General features: G+C 43.0%; 1 protein-coding gene across 1 annotated transcript in view; it reads left to right on the top strand.

Moving 5' to 3' along the window:
• The first annotated feature begins 673 nt into the window (after positions 1 to 673).
• LOC137428884 (uncharacterized) overlaps positions 674 to 11,691 on the top strand; it is a 116,855-nt gene continuing 105,837 nt past the window's right edge. Inside the window, exon 1 of the mRNA XM_078781088.1 lies at positions 674 to 805. The gene's annotated coding sequence lies outside the window, so the exon portion shown is untranslated. The remainder of the gene's footprint in view (positions 806 to 11,691) is intronic.

The following is an 11,691-nucleotide window of genomic DNA, read 5'->3' as shown; positions in this document are numbered from 1 at the left end:
GCTGTTCGTGCAGCAAAGTGGATAAACCAGAATTTCGGTTTTGGTGTTTCCAAGAATGGTCGGATCGGAGGAGTGGGACGGGACGGGGCTGGGCTGGGTGGGACGGGATGGGGCTGGGCTTGGCGGGGCGGGACGGGACGGGGCTGGACGGGACGGGGTGAGGCGGGACGGGATGAGGCTGGACGGGGTGAGGTGGGATGGAATGAGGCGGGACGGGGTGAGGCGGGACGGCGTGAGGCGGGACGGGGTGAGGCGGGACGGGGTGAGGCGGGACGGGATGAGGCGGGACGGGACGGGGCTGGACGGGACGAGGAGGGACGGGACTGGGCTTGGCGGGGCGGGACGGGGCTGGGCGGGGCGGGGCGGGACGGGGCTGGGCGGGGCGGGGCGGGACGGGGCTGGGCGGTATGGGACGGGACGGGACTGGACGAGGCGGGACGGGACTGAGCTGGGCTTGACGGAACGGGACTGGACGAGGCGGGACGGGACGAGGCGGGACTGGACGAGGCGGGACGGGACGAGGCGGGACTGGACGAGGCGGGACAGGACGAGGCGGGACAGGGCTGGGCGGGACGGGACGAGGCGGGACGGGACAGGACGAGGCGGGACGGGACTGGGAGGGACGGGACGGGACGGGGCGGGACTTGACGAGGCGGGATGGCGTGAGAGGCGAGTTGCACTCCGAAGGGCGCGGCATTGCTGGAAAAGGTTCTGATGTTCTCTCGTTTACTATGAGGTCAATATAAGGGGTTGTGTGTAACTGAAATCCTTCTGCCAAGTCGACGATCAAACAACTGAACTAAAGGTAATTACACTACTCACAATAAGTTAGGGATATTGGCAGGTTCTTCGGTGTGGTTGATTTTGTGTGTTAATTATGTTGAAAAAAGTTGTTGGTCCTAATTCTATGGTTATTAATGAGCGTGAAAAAACACAGCATTGTTGATTTCAATACCCTAACCCTAACCCCTATAAAAATAATAAACTCACTCCCACAATATCCCTAACTTATTGTGAGGCGTGTGCTCTCATGCACGGTGAATAGGAGTGGTAAAATGGCCGATGTATGGCTTCAGTTCTTTATCTGACGCCAATTGGTCAATGAGCCATCAACTACTTTCTCATATGGTGGACATCGGTGATTACGAGGAAGACGAAGAATGAATTGCTTCAACAGGAAGAAGTCAATAACGCCGTAAAGCTTCCGGGTGATTTTGAAAACTTTAAACTGTAATTGTGACGAGTTCTTCGTGATCGGGTCGGATCTTCTGAGGAAAAGGTTTTTTTTTGCATAGTACAAGATCGAGGCTCGTGTAAGAGCTAACATTGATCACAAAAAGTCAAACTGACACATAAAACATGATAAAGGGAGCGGGAGACAAAGATTTTGTTCGGAATATTTTCATTTTATGTTATTATAACATGTAAGTTTCACACTAAGAGATTTGCAAAACGATCATTTGAAGGGATTCTTCATAACAGAGAAGGGATTCTTCACATCCGGTAATGAAAAATTAAATAGTACATCCGGTAATGAAAAAAGCAATCACATCCGGTAAAAAAAACATCACATCCGGTAATGGCGGCTCTGGCTAATTTTTTTTGCAGTCCGTTTTTCGCACTGAACTATAACACTACGTGGAACGGACGGTGCCCGTGATCCGCTGAAGCCACCGACATGTATGGCGCCCCCTATCGTATGCACCCAGAAAAATGAATGCCCCCATAGCCTTTGTGGGTAGGTGTAAGTTTTCCAAGATAAATTTTGCCATTATTTTCATCGCAAGAACGTACTAAAAATATTGAATCCATGATTATCAATGTTACACACATGACTAATACTGTAATGTACACTGTACTTGCACAAAATACAAGGCAAAACATGGCTATCAAGGTCGAGTTTAGGTAATTTTGTGGCATACTGTCCATAATTCACACACAAAGCAAATTACAATAAACATGTCAAAAAAAATTAAAGGAAGTGTAGCACAACAAAGCGCTTAAATTGCATCATATACTTCATACATGTACACATACATAGATATAATAGTGAGTAAACATGCATAAATGTCCATGATAGGTACATGAACATTTTCTGTACAGTGTATACAGTAACAAATATGTTGCATTTCAGAAATGAGCTGATGAGAGTGAGGCAAGAACTTTCAACTGTAGTTATACAAATAACAAGGCAAATTACTGTACACAGTCAAGTGTCAAAGCTTCATACTATTAAAAAAATTACCAGTGACAATAATTTTCACTATCATTAAGATCATACATGTCTTTGAAATATCTGGATGTTGTATGCTAATAAAAAAAAAAATCCAATTTATTATCATTTTCTACATAATATAAAGTCCATGTCTACTGATGACGAAACAAAATTGTTTTGGCTAGGAGCTTCCTTACTTTGGGCCCGGTAGCAGCATCTGTTTTTACCCTTCCTAAGTGGTAGAGCTTGATCTGTCCATACCGTGATGCAATTTTCTTGATCAGGCTGTGAATGTGGTTGTTGTCAATTGTAGTATCAAACTGGTGACGGTGCAACTGAGGAAATAAGTTCATGTGGCTTGTGTTCTCCAGAACTGAGGAAGAGATAGCAGATGTCACTCCACGGCCTTGAGGAAGCTTTCCTTGAGTTATTCTTAGAAGTCGCTGGAAACATTTCTCTGTTTCTCTACATACAGATACTACGCTAGCTGATGGCCTCTGCAGCCTCCCGCGATCTTTCATGGTGACAAAGTCATGAGCATTGCCATCAGAAGATGACATTGCATTGGCACATTCCATACAGTCCATATGCAGCCTAAGAGATTTCACAATGTATCCACTGATGTAGTTGACAGCCGCATCCTTATATTCTGATAAGGGCTCAATATGTGGCATGTCACTGTAGTCATGATCTGTCTTGCTGGGTTGTCTGGGAATGAGATCATACTTTCGAGTAATGTTCATAGTTGTGACATCATTGACGCTCTCAGTGTGAAGAATGGCTGTGTCATCACGAAGAATACAGTTCCCAGTGCCATTTTTTATGTGATGTCTCATCAACAGGCGTTTGTATGCAGCTTTGAACTGTCTTGCAGTGGGGTTGTTGTTGAATCCTCCACGTGCTCTGAGGGCGGAAAAGAACAATTCAATGTGATCCTGAGAGAATTTATACGTTAGTAGGTATTTGAGTGGGGCATCGGTTGGTGCGACAAGTTCTTGATACATGTTTAAAATGCTTCTGATGCTAACAACGAAGCCAACAAAACCAGTCTTTCTTGGTCCTTCACACATTTTCCTACCAGATCCATCTTTGAGACCGAGAAGGAAGACTTCAGCATCATGCAATCGTTGTTGAATGGATGCATGGTTGTCCCCTTTCAATGGTGCTTTCAGCCCCCTTCCAAACGGATTTCTGCTGTTTAAAGCATCGAAGGCTGAATCAACATGCCGAAGAAACTCTATAGTTGCACTGCAGCCCTGGAATTGTGGAAGTTGAAGTTTTTCTTCGCAATATTGCAGAGCATCAGCAACACTGGCACTGAATATTTGTGCTGCCAGGTTCACTTTCATTTTCTGCGTTCTCCACTGAATGTGGGCATTTTTTACCTTGTTCCCAAGTCGGAGTCCTTCAGATCCTTGAAGTTTGTGAAGCTCTTCAATGTATGTCCATTTCACACTTTGACCATCCTGCGTTCTAAAAATCCCACCATCTGCAAATGAATTGCGAAGTAGTTTCAGCATATGGCAGACGTCAAGTATCACATATACGCGCACGGAAGGGTCAGCTGGGTGTGGAAATGAAGGATCCATTCCATTGATGTTCACGTTTGCTCCTAGTACCTTCATCATTGCAATATGGCAGGATGGCCCATCGCACGTTAATGACACAGCACGTACACCAATGTTATTCAGTCGCAACAGACATTCCAGAACCAAATTTGCCCTTTCTGCTCCCGTCATTCCATCTATGAGGAAATATGCTAATGGTATTTTCCAAGATTCATTCACTGAGACTGCCATGAGAACAAGGGCATCTTTAGCTAATGGGGTGGCATCATCTGTTGCACCATTTCCAACATCTACATAGCCATGATATTTGCCTTCAGCAAATTCCACATGCTTGTGAATAGACATCTCGTCCAACATCAAGGCGATGATAGTCTCCTTTCCAGTTTCTCTGTTTCTGGTCACTTTTCCTGCTAGTGAGGAGAATGCCTGTTTCGTGAAACCTGGATCACCATCAATCCTACTGTACCATCTCCGAAGTTGGCGTGGGTGGGGTATGCTCAAGTCAAAAGTTTTTCTGACATATTCATAAGCCTTTGCCGAGTAGAATTGTAGTGTGAGTGCAAAGGACTTCAGCTCCTCAGGATAAGCAGATGATCCCTTTCCCTTTTTGCATTCAACGATTCTTGTCATCAAATCTTTAGGTATGCCATCAATGGTGCCATCAAGCAAGTCCGCGCAATTGGTGGAAATCAGGTTTTCATTCCGTAGCTCATTGATGACACCTCTCAGGGTCTCTACCTTCCGCTTAAAACGGCGTGTTCGTTGATGCACTACTTTCATTTTCTTTTGACATATTTCCAGTCTCTCTATGGACTTATCTAACTTGTGCTTCAATTTCCTCGGAGAGTCCATTGTAGCATAATTGTGCTCAGCCAGCGGGTCAACAGGGGCATTTTGCTGTGGCAATGGGCAAGAATGAAGATCTGGTTCCCTTAAAGGTGGTGTAGAAATGCGGACTGCTGGGCATTTCCGGTTGTTCACTTTCTGAAACAAAAAACAAAAAACAAAATTTCAAAGGGTAATTCCATGCAAACAGTGATGTACATTGCAGAAGCTAATAATTAAAATTGCTGTAATCACTATAGGAACTAGTAAATTTCATAAATTAGTATTTTAATCACAAAGTACCAGAAGGTCTTACATTGGTTGCCCATTTGTGTGCACACAAACAAAATCAGAATTTCTGCCAGTGTGCATTAGCAGGTAACATAAATGTTCCCAAAATGTGATCTCTTTCAATACATTAGTTGTCTAAGAGACTAAGACAATCAAATAGACAATGTCATCAGATATAAAGATAAATTCTTTAAAACTATTTTATTGCAGCCGTCTAATGACAGGTGCCTCTTTTGGTGAAAATTGTCATCCCTTAAACAATGGCTTTATTCCAAAGTGTTACTAAAATTCATTATGAAATTTAATTTTGTTTTACACCTCACCAATTGCATCAATTATTTCTGATGTGAAGGATTGTCTTAGTACCTCAAAACCTGATCAAGACACACAATATCAAAGATGGAATCACATGTGACATATATACTGTACATGTCACAATGTACTCTACCTGTATTTCTTAGTCTAAGTTTGATATAATTATTAATAATAGAACAGTGTACACTCAGAGCAACTTGGATTTAAATGTACAGATGTGAATACAACATACCTTTTGGAGATGACGAGGGAGGTCAAATATTGTTGGCACAGCAGAATCACGGAGCTTTACACGCAGTCCAAACGTGTGGAAGCTTTGTGCTGTGAAGTGCTTGGAGCATAGCACAGACCTGGCTGTTGGCATCCATCTGTCCCTCCGCATGTTTATCAGCCATTGCCTCAACCGATCTGGGTTGCATCGTGGAAACCTGAAAAAAAAAGTGATTACATGTAAGTGACAAAAGGGTGACAAGGGAAAAAAATGGAAAAAAATTGGCGTTTCCTTACCTGTGAAATGTCAACCCTTTCTCGCGATTTTCACGAACATCTCGATTCGTGCAGTTGATTGCAGAACAGGATGGCATTCTGTTTTACTCTAGTATCATGTCACCGAAGTGAAACAACTAAGAACAAATGTGCAATTATGAAAGAAATCTCTATATAAATCTTGCAAGATGTGTACGTCGTTCAATCACAGCGATACAAAAGCAATACGCTTTTTGCGTGACTAAATCCCATAATGCATTGCGATCCCGTGGCTTCATGTAAAACTCACTGCCTATGGGCCTTTTGTGTGTGTGTTCGCAGACTGTCCGTTCCACGTAGTGTTATAGTTCAGTGGTTTTTCGTCGTGCAGTCTTCGTTATAAAAACACGATAATAATGGCTTTGTTTCGTAAGTATGGCATTATAATGGAAGTTTAAAAGTTTTAATTGTTATTCATAGGTATTTTATTAAAATGATGCATCGATAACGTGGATGAATGAGGATTTTATTTGCTTGTTTTATCCACTCGATCGGTGACTGATCGAGGCCTGTGTGGCAGGGACGGTTATCCATAATCGATATCTGTTAATATTATCTTTCCGAATATAAAAAAGGGTCCGGAAACATGAAATTGAAGTTCTTGTTGAAGTTTAATCAGCAAAACTCCTTCATTTCATATGAACTCGGGGTCCATTGTACCAAATTTTCATGGTTATGGTTTGCAAGCTCTGACATCATCAAATACGAGTTAAACAAGATTTAATTAACATCGATTGGCTTTCTACCTTCAGTACTTTATCAATGAACTAAGTTCTGCATCGGAGATGCTTTTCTTTGAGCTCACAAAGTTAACTTATTCATTGAAGTAATTGATATCGCTAATTGACAATATGTTAATTGCATGATTTATGAAGTATAAATTGAGCCATCAAAATGTATATCCCATGGGTTTTGTTCACTGAAAGTTTTATTTCCATATTTCAGGTATTAAGGAAGTTATGACGCTTTGCAACACTAAACACCTGAATTTGGGCCACTCTTCTTGACATTTAACTCCTTGTTAAACAAAGACCCAAAAATGGGCTGTTTTCACATTTTAAAATATTGATAATTTCCGAAATATTAATCCTAGAACAAGGATTTATATGTGATTTTTTATTTATTTTTGTAACAGATGGGTAAGTGGCAAGAACAAGGTGATTCGGTTTATGTTAAGATTCGAATCCAGATCCGCCCTATCAGTGGATACAAAACGTAACCTGCTTATCCTGGCGGAGGTTTGTGCGCTACCGAGAGTTCGACTTCGTCACTTGTGAAACTAATCCTGGTGTTGGCTTCATGGTTAATGTGGCTCACTTAAGATCTTAGGGTCACTTCGTTAAAATAATACCAGGTGCGTTGAGTCAGCCTGTCATCCTTTTGAAGTCGGCAAAATGAGTACCAGCCTCGTGGAAACAGGGGGTATTATAACATGTCGGATCAGGTCGTTGAAAGGATCAGAACATGCATGATATTATAAGATGTCAGATCAGGTCATTGCAAGGATCAGAACATGCATGATATTATAACATTTTAGATCAGGTCATTGAGGGAAATTAACATGTGTCCCACAAGGCTAACCCCCGCTCCAGCAGGGAAAATGGCCTTAAAATGCCTGTTGTTGTTGTTGTCGATCAGGTCATTGAAAGGATCAAAACATGCATTATATTATAACATGTTAGATCGTGTCATTGAAAGGGTCACACAGTGCATAATATGATAACATGTTAAATCAGGTCATTGTAAGGATCAGACCGTGCATGGTATTATAACATGTTAGAGCAGGTCATTGAAAGGATCAGAACATGCACGATATTATAACGTGTTAGATCAGGTCATTGAAAGGATCAGAACATGCATGATATTATAACATGTCAGATCAGGTCATTGAAAGGATTAGAACACACATTATATTATAACATGTTAGATCAGGTCATTGAAAGGATCAGAACATGCATTATATTATAACATGTTTGATCAGGTCATTGAAAGGATCAGACCATGCATGATATTATAACGTGTTATGTTATAATCCGAATATTTGACTATATGAATATATGACTCAGTGGTCATTGAAAGGATCAGAACGTGCATGATATTATAACATGTTAGATCAGGTCATTGAAAGGATCAGAGCATGCATGATATTATAACATGTTAGATCAGGTCATTGAAAGGATCAGAACATGCATGATATTGTAACATGTTTGATCAGGTCATTTAAAGGATCAGAACATGCATGATATTATAACATGTTTGATCAGGTCATTGAAAGGATCAGACCGTGCATGATATTATAACATGTTCGATCAGGTCATTGAAAGGATAAGAACATGCATGATATTATAACATGTTAGATCAGGTTATTGAAAAACCATGCATGGTATTATAACATGTTAGATCAGGTCATTAAAAGGATCAGACAGCATGATATTATCATGGTGTAAATCTGCTCGTGCTCCCTTACCTCTGCTGACACTCCTTTCCAAGTCCTCCCCACTCTTCTCTTCCCTTTACTCCTCTCCCCTCACTCCTTTCCAACTCCTCCTTACTCCTCTCTTCACCTTACTCCTCATCTCTCACTTCTTGCCAAATCCTCCTCACTCCTCTCTTCCCTTTAATGTCGCCAATTTTCACAACTTTTGCTGAAACTGAGACTTGAATCATCCTAGCGACTGTGATGACCGCCATCCCCTGGACAGACAGACAGACAGACAGACAGACAGACAGACAGACAGGATCACCTACGGAGATTATCATATAGATGGTAGATCCATGCATGTTTCGTGTTTGATGTGTTAGCGCTTACACAAACCTTCACTTTCCACACAAAAAAATAAATAATTTGAAATGATCAGAACATGCATCACATCTTAACATGTTAGATCAGGTCATAAAAAGGATCAGACCATACCTCACCATTTTAAATTCCTGATGGTAACATTTGCTTCAGTGAGGATTTTGGGGTGGGGAGGGGGGAGGCAATATCTCAATCTCCAAAACCCCTTGAGGAGTGGGGATATTGTTTAATAACATCATTAATATTATGTGATCATCATGTGTTATTACTTTTGCAATGAGAAGGAGCTTTGGGAAAACGCCACAAAAACGCCTTGAAAGAACTCCACGGAAGCGGCAGCAAGGGTCGTGTTATTAACCCCTGGAGGGTATATAGAGTGCAGTAGATCTCCGATCAGGTGTGATCGTCGATGTGATCAGCATGGACTAATATCTGGATTTCTCCAAAAAAAATTCAGTTTTGTGTTAAACAGCATTATCGACTATTTAAAAAGATAACCAAATATGTTTGTGGTTTATAATATTTTTACTTCCTGTAGAGGCCGTTACTCCCACCAAAACGGCACAATAAGCTATTGATCAATTGATCAATAAGCTATTGACACGTTAACACGGCAGGGAAAAAATATTTGGGGAGGTGGGATATTGCTAGTATTAATATTGTTTTACTAGCCGAAACCCGTGGAACATCCACGGAAGGGAGGATGTGGTGTATGGATAGAGTGTACCATTATGGATGGCATCGGGGATTTGCTTGTCCGTGTAAGAGTTAGGAAGAACGATGAGAACGAAGAGTGCGTATATGAACAACGTATTTATTGCAATCTACTTAAATGACAACGCTACGATATACTTTTGAAAAATGAATGGATTCGTAATAGGAATCGGCATAGCACCACTCTGGCCACACTGGCGCAGTGGTATGTGTCAATGGAAAGGAACAGCAGTAGAACCATAGACTTTTAAAAAAATGAACAGATTAGTAAATCAACTGGAATTAGCCCCATACTGGCGCATTGGGAAGCGTCAATGTCAAGGCAGAGCAGTAGGAATATAATACAATGAACGCAGTATCAGAGGTAGAAATTATTTTAAAACCTCTGGATAAACAATGTTTGGGGTAATAGTCAAGCCTCTGACGACTCCTTGCGTACTCGTATTATCAACCTTGATATACACATCTTTGAATGACCGTGCTCTTGAACATGCCACATATAACTGGCCGTGGGAGAAGACAGGAGCAGGCAAATAGATACCCAGTTTACGGAATGTTTGGCCCTGGGCTTTATTTATGGTCATTGAATATGCCAGGCAAACAGGAAACTGAGTTCGCTGTAGAACGAAGGGTAAACTGGCATCAGATGGGGCGAGTCTGATACGGGGTATAAGAGCTTGTTGTCCCTGGTGGGCACCTGTTAGTATTTCTGCATCAAGTACGTGATAATGAAGGTGGTGAAGGCGAAGTCTAGTGCCATTTTTTTTTTTTTTTTTTTGTGTACTGAATCGAGGCTCGTGAAAGAGCTAACATTTACTTCACAAACAAATCAACCAGACAAACAAAATACCCAAAAAGAGGGAGCGGAAGACAAGATGGGGAGAGAAGGGGAAGCACACAAACACAACATTCGAGAGCAGGGAGATGTGTGCAAGGGAGAGGGACTGGGGGGAGGAGGCATGGGAAGGGGGGGGGGGGGTGGGGGGGAGGGAGAAGTATAAAACACAAGGACACCAAGGATTTCCTGGACAGAAGTTGGTATTTCAAAAAAGTGGAATTGGGGTGAAATTAGCGGGGGTAGAAAAGATCAAGGTTTTGGATGGAGGAAGATAAGAGATGGTGGTGAACAGCTGTTTTAATGACTTGGAGGGTGGAGATCCCTGAGACCTTGCAAAGCAGTAGAACTGGAGCCATTGCTCCAGAACTGGAGCCACACTGGAGCCATTGCAAAGACCTTGACGAATATCGAGATCCCTGAGAAGCATTATAATAGCCCCTGGTTTGAGGCTTAGACGGCGGCATCCCCGAAGGTGTTATGCTGTTGAGAAACTCAATTGGATAGCTCTGAGCCTCTTCATTGTCATCAGAAATGGTGCAATCAGTGCTGTAGTAGACTGTCTTTGGATCAGGAATTCTGTCCAAGACCTCATCATTTAGCTTCAGAGTATGTTCGTGCAAAAATGCTACTCACAATTACATCGCCTGTGCGTCGGCCTGTGATTGAGCCAGAGAGTTGGCCTGTGAGTCAACTTCCTTTCCAATGTCTGCAAGAATTGAAATACTGATTGTGAATGTGTAAAATTATATGAAAGAAGAACATGCATATTGTTACAGACACGACTTTGATGTTATGGTGGGCCGAGCGGAATGGCCGCCGTGTCCGCACAAGTTACCCGATTATGCTCGAACGTTGACTAAGTCGCGCTATGCTAGATCAATGAAGGAAAAGGACACAACGGCTGGGTTAAAATGACACGACACCAAGGGTTCAGTTCTCAAGACCTCCGGAGGAGGTTATATTAGGGCGGAAGGTCAGATTACAACTACAAGAGGGACAGCATAGAAAGGCAGGCACTTAGACACACTCTTATATTAACCCCGACAGACGACAGATAAACGGGACAAAAACTGACTCACACGGGGATTGATGGCAAGGAGGGGCAGGTCTTCGATGGCTCAAGGTGCACCTTGGCTCAGGGGCAAAATCGACCCGGTCCAGTCCAAAGATGCGGGAAGGTCACAGCGCTCGAAGGTCGCGACTTGTCTTCTTCAGTCGGGGGCGCATCTCACGTCACGTCCGGTAAGTCGCTGCGTATATCCGGCGGGGAGTGACACGCCCTCGGCTCGTTAGCTCCGTCCCAGATGGAATCGGCCCGTTGCTTCTCATTGGGTGCGTGCGGGGGGGTTACCGGCTCCGCCCTTGACGAGGGGCCGACAGGCAGCCCCTTCTTGGTAACCCCGTCGGCGCACATGGGTAATGGCGGCTAACCGAGCCGGAGTGAGGACGCACACTCCCCGCACGCCGCGCCCCTCTGTTGTTGTAGTTGTTGTTGTAGTTGTTGTTGTAGTTGTTGTTGTAGTTGTTGTGGGGAAGATGGGAGGAGGTAAGGGGAGGTCCTAAACTCACTACTGGTGCCATACAATCATATTCTGGTGCA

This window comes from Myxine glutinosa, chromosome 6 (genome assembly GCF_964187855.1).
Source record: "Myxine glutinosa chromosome 6, kmMyxGlut1.1, whole genome shotgun sequence".
NCBI classification, from domain to species: domain Eukaryota; kingdom Metazoa; phylum Chordata; class Myxini; order Myxiniformes; family Myxinidae; genus Myxine; species Myxine glutinosa.
This window is presented reverse-complemented; position numbering and strand designations above follow the sequence as displayed.